The sequence below is a fragment of the Nicotiana attenuata genome, unplaced genomic scaffold (assembly GCF_001879085.1).
Source record: "Nicotiana attenuata strain UT unplaced genomic scaffold, NIATTr2, whole genome shotgun sequence".
NCBI classification, from domain to species: domain Eukaryota; kingdom Viridiplantae; phylum Streptophyta; class Magnoliopsida; order Solanales; family Solanaceae; genus Nicotiana; species Nicotiana attenuata.
Window position 1 is genome coordinate 155,821 of NW_017672869.1, and position 5,248 is coordinate 161,068.

General features: G+C 33.0%; 1 pseudogene; it reads left to right on the forward strand.

Annotated features, from left to right (window-relative positions):
- LOC109214769 overlaps window positions 1-4,986 on the forward strand; it is a 6,678-nt pseudogene extending 1,692 nt beyond the window's left edge.
- Window positions 4,987-5,248: the final 262 nt, after the last annotated feature.

The following is a 5,248-nucleotide window of genomic DNA, read 5'->3' on the forward strand; positions in this document are numbered from 1 at the left end:
CTATTTAGATCCTGATGTTGGATATGGAAATATTGACAATGAAGGTATGCATATTTTTTTTAAAAATATATATATACAATAACTAGGCTTACCACGCCTTTACGTTAATCTTACATTTGCTTATTTTATTCATAGAGTATTGGGATATAGGCGATCCTACATATGAATGTGAACATTGTGGTGCTTACTTCTGGTACGAAGAAAGAATCAACAAGAAAATCAAAGCAAAAAAACCAGAGTTCTCTTTGTGTTGTAATCATGGAAAGATAGTCTTACCAAAGCCAAAAGAACCTCCCACAATTTTAAAACAATTATTATTCGGATCAGGTAACAATAAAATCTACTTTTACCATACTTCAATAGTATCTTCAAATATATGAATAAATTTTTATTCACCAACAAATAATGTTATATAGGTCCAAAAAGTAAGCATTTCAGAGATAATATTAGAAGTTATAACTCAATGTTTTCATTTACCTCAATGGGAGGAAAAGTTGATGCTTCTGTCAACCAAACAAAGGGGCCAAGAACATTCAAATTATCTGGACAAAACTATCATCAAATCGGGAGTTTATTGCCTCCTGAAGGATCCACTCCCAAGTTTGCCCAATTATATATATACGACACAGAAAACGAAGTTCAGAATAGAATCCATGCACCGAGGTTAGTATTTAATTATTACAAATTTATATATGCATGAATAATCTAACAAATACATAAGTTAGACCAAATTTATCAAAACCTATGTTTATGCGGTCGTGGTGATAGAATAAACCAACTTCATGCTGAAATTGTTCAAGATCTTAAACAAATGCTTGATGAGCAGAATGTTTTGACAAAGTCATTTAGAATGGTGAGAGACAAATTTCAGGAAGATAGTCAGTCCAATATTAGACTAAGATTGATAGGAAAACGTAAGTATGATGGAAGAAGATACAACTTACCAACAATTTCAGAGGTTGCTGCTTTGGTAGTGGGAGATTTTGATGTATCTAGATGTGATCGAGACATCATTGTTGAAACACAGTTTGGACATCTACAAAGGATAAATGAGTTGAATGTTGCCTATTTAGGTCTTCAGTATCCTTTATTGTTTCCATTAGGTGAAGATGGTTATAGGGAAGACATTCCTTTAAATGGAAATGACGAATCAAGTGGAGGAAGGAATTTTGTTAGCATGCGTGAATATTTCGCATACAAAATTCAAGAAAGGAATGGCGAATTACCAACAATTGTCAACTCAAGACGATTATTTCAACAATTCTTGGGCGATGGATTTACAATGGTTGAATCGTCTAGGTTGAAGTATATCAGAACTCATCAAAAACAATTGCGAGCTCATATGTATAAAGGATTAGAAGATGCAGTTTTACATGGAGAGATAAATCCTTCTTCTCAAGGTAAAAGAGTAATTCTTTCATCTAGCTTCACAGGGGGTGCAAGATACATGATTCAAAATTATCAAGACGCTATGGCAATCTGCAAGTGGGCTGGATATCCAAATCTCTTCATCACATTTACTTGCAACCCAAAGTGGCCTGAAATAATTAGATTTGTAAAGAGCAAGGGCTTGCAACCAGAAGATCGCACAGACATTTTATCTAGGGTGTTCAAAATCAAATTGGATCGTTTAATAAAGGATTTGAAAGAGAAACAAATTTTTGGATCAGTTAAATCAGGGATATATTTATTCTTTTTTAATAAATTCTTATCATATTTGTAATATAATTTAATAAAGCATTTTGCCTTATATATAAATTATAACTAATTACCCCAATTGCAAAATTATTATTTTTTGCAGTGATATATACTATAGAATTCCAAAAGCGTGGGTTGCCTCATGCACACATATTGTTCTTTCTTCATAATAAATATCCAAATGTTGGAGATGTAGATCAAATAATTTCAGCAGAAATACTAGATGAGTCGGTCGATCCGTATTATTATATGGCCGTGAAGAATTTTATGATGCATGGCCCGTGCGGTTCTGCTAGAAAATCCTCTCCTTGCATGCGTAATGGTAGATGTACAAAACACTTTCCAAAGAAGTTTGTAGAAAATACCACAATCGATGAAGATGGATATCCTGTATATAAAAGAAGGGACAATGGTAGAACTATCCAGAAAGAAGGAATTGAATTGGATAACAGGTACGTGGTACCACACAATAGATATTTATTGTTGAAGTATGGTGCACATATAAATGTTGAATGGTGCAATCAATCTCGGTCAATCAAGTACTTATTTAAGTACGTTAATAAGGGTCATGATCGTGTGACAACAACTTTTTCTCAAAGTGTGCATGAGGAAGACTCATCGGTCTATTGATGAAATAAAAATGTACTATGATTGTCGATACATATCACCGTGTGAAGCTTATTGGAGAATTTTTAAATTTCCAATTCAGCATAGAGAACCTTCAGTAGAAAGACTTTCCTTTCATCTACCAAATGAACAAACAGTTATTTTCTCTGATGATGATCCAATTGATGATGTTGCCAATAGACCAAGTGTGAAGGAATCAAAGTTTTTAAGCTGGTTTGAGGCAAATAATACATATGAAGAAGCAAGAGAATTAACATATGCAGAATTTCCTCTTAAGTTTGTGTGGAATAAAAAACAAAAAAAGTGGGAAAAAAGAAAAATTCTGCATTTTCAATAGGGAGAATATTCTTTGTACCTCCTGGAAGTGGAGAGCAATATATTGTTGAATGTAATTAAAGGACCTAAGTGTTATGAGGATTTACGCAGAATCAACAATCAGGACCATTTAACTTTTAGAGATGCATGTTATGCACTGGGTTTATTAGATGATGACAAAGAGTATGTGGATGCCATAAAGGAGGCAAGTAACTGGGGAATGCCATCATATCTTAGGCAATTATTTGCTATGTTACTATTATCCAATTCAATGTCACGACCAGAATGTGTTTGGGAGGCAACATGGATTTTATTATCAGATGATATCTTACATGAAGAAAGAAGAATGTTGGATAATCCAGGTATACAATTCGACCTTCTACATAAGATTTTAATATTATAAAATTGTTAAATTATTTTTACATTACTTGTGCATACAAATTAAATGTTACTCTATTCTACGATATACATTTATGCTTGCAAATTATGAGCGATTAATTATTAATATATTTTGTTGGAGACATAATCGATGTAGCCTTCAAAAGAATTAAGGTTACATTGATTTGCTTTTATTATTTTCGAAGGAAATCATTTTGATGTTATCTTTATATGACTCATGGCAACTATATACTTTTATGATTAATTACTTAATTATATACTTTTGTTATTTTAGAGGCTGAGCAAACAAACGATGAACTAAAGAATCGTTGTCTACAAAAGTTGAAATTTTTTTTAAAAGGTTGCGGAAGAACGTTATACGATTTTCCAACAATGCCAACACCGGTTTTCAATGAAGAGGAAATTGACAACACGAATAGACTAATCTGTGAAGAATTGCGTTATAATAGGTGCTCTTTGTCTAAGGAACATGAAGAATTATTGGTTAAATTGACGATGGAGAAAAAGTTAGTTTATGACAGAATTATCAAAGCAGTGCATGAGGACAAAGGTGGATTCTTCTTTTTATATGGTCATGGAGGAACCGGGAAGAGATTTATTTGGAGAACTTTGTCTTCTGCCATAAGATCTAAAGGAGATATTGTGTTAACAGTTGCATCCAACGGAATTGTTTCTCTTTTGTTACCAGGAGGCCGAACAGCTCATTCGAGATTTGCAATCCCACTCAATGCAACTGAAGATTCAACATGTAATATCAAACAAGGTACTCCTTTATCAAAATTGATTGTCAATGCAAAGTTAATTATTTGGGATGAAGCACCAATTATGCATAGATATTGTTTTGAAGCTCTAGACAGAATTCTAAGAGATATTCTTAGATTTAAAGATGCAACCAATTTAGATCGTCCATTTGGAGGAAAAACCGTTGTTCTTGGTGGTGATTTTAGACAAATACTTCCAGTCATTCCAAAAGGTACTAGACAAGATATTGTTAATGCTACCCTTAATTCTTCATATTTGTGGAATCACTGTCAAGTCTTAAAGCTAACAAAAAATATGAGGTTGGAAGGAAATCAGGTGGATTCACATTTGAATGATCTAAGACAATTTTCTGATTGGATTTTAGCAATAGGTGATGGTATGCTTGGAAATTCTGTTGATGGTATCGATAAAGTTCACATCCCTGATGATCTTATCATAAATGATTGTGGTGATCCAATTTCTGCGACTGTGGAAACTACATATCTAGATTTTTTAAGTCATTGCAGTGATTTAACATACCTGCAACAAAGAGGAATTCTTGCTCCCACTCTTGACATGGTTGAATCAATCAACGAATACATGGTTTCACTAAACAAAAGTCAACCAAAAATATTTTTTAGTTCCGATACAATTTGCATGTCAGACGATGCTTTTACAGGTTTGGAACACGTACATACACCTGAATTCCTAAACACTATTAAGTGTTCTGGAATTCCAAATCATGTTATCACTTTGAAAGTGAGTGTCCCAGTGATGTTATTGAGAAATATAGACCCATCTTCAGGGCTATATAATGGAACAAGATTAATCATCACTAGACTCGGAAATCGAGTTATTGAAGCAAAAATTTTATCGGGAAATATGGCTGGACAAAAGGTCTTCATTCCGAGAATGTCATTAACTCCATCTGATGCAAGAATACCTTTTAAATTCCAATGAAGACAATTTTCAATAATTGTATCCTTTGCAATGACGATAAACAAAAGTCAAGGACAATCTTTATCTCATGTTGGGTTATATTTGAAAAAATCGGTATTCACACATGGCCAGCTTTACGTTGCTCTATCACGGGTTACAAAAAGAAAGGGATTAAAGATTTTGGTTTATGACGATGATGGACAAATTTCAAATAAAGCAATAAATGTGGTTTACAAAGAGGTTTTCCGTAATTTACTTGGAGAATGATAGCAAATCTGATATATTTTCGGAACAATTTTGGTTGTCATGCTTCTGTCTTTGCTAAACCATATTGGAAATAATCTTCAGAAACAATAGTTGACAACTTCAATTGGTAAGCTTAACTTTTATCTCATCATCATTTGTTGTTACTATTTTCAGTTACTTTGAAGTATTAACTTCTTAATGTTTACATCTACTAACAAATAACTCGCAAAGATATATTTCTTCCAATAATATACGCTACTTCAATTCTATCCTTCCTAATGAT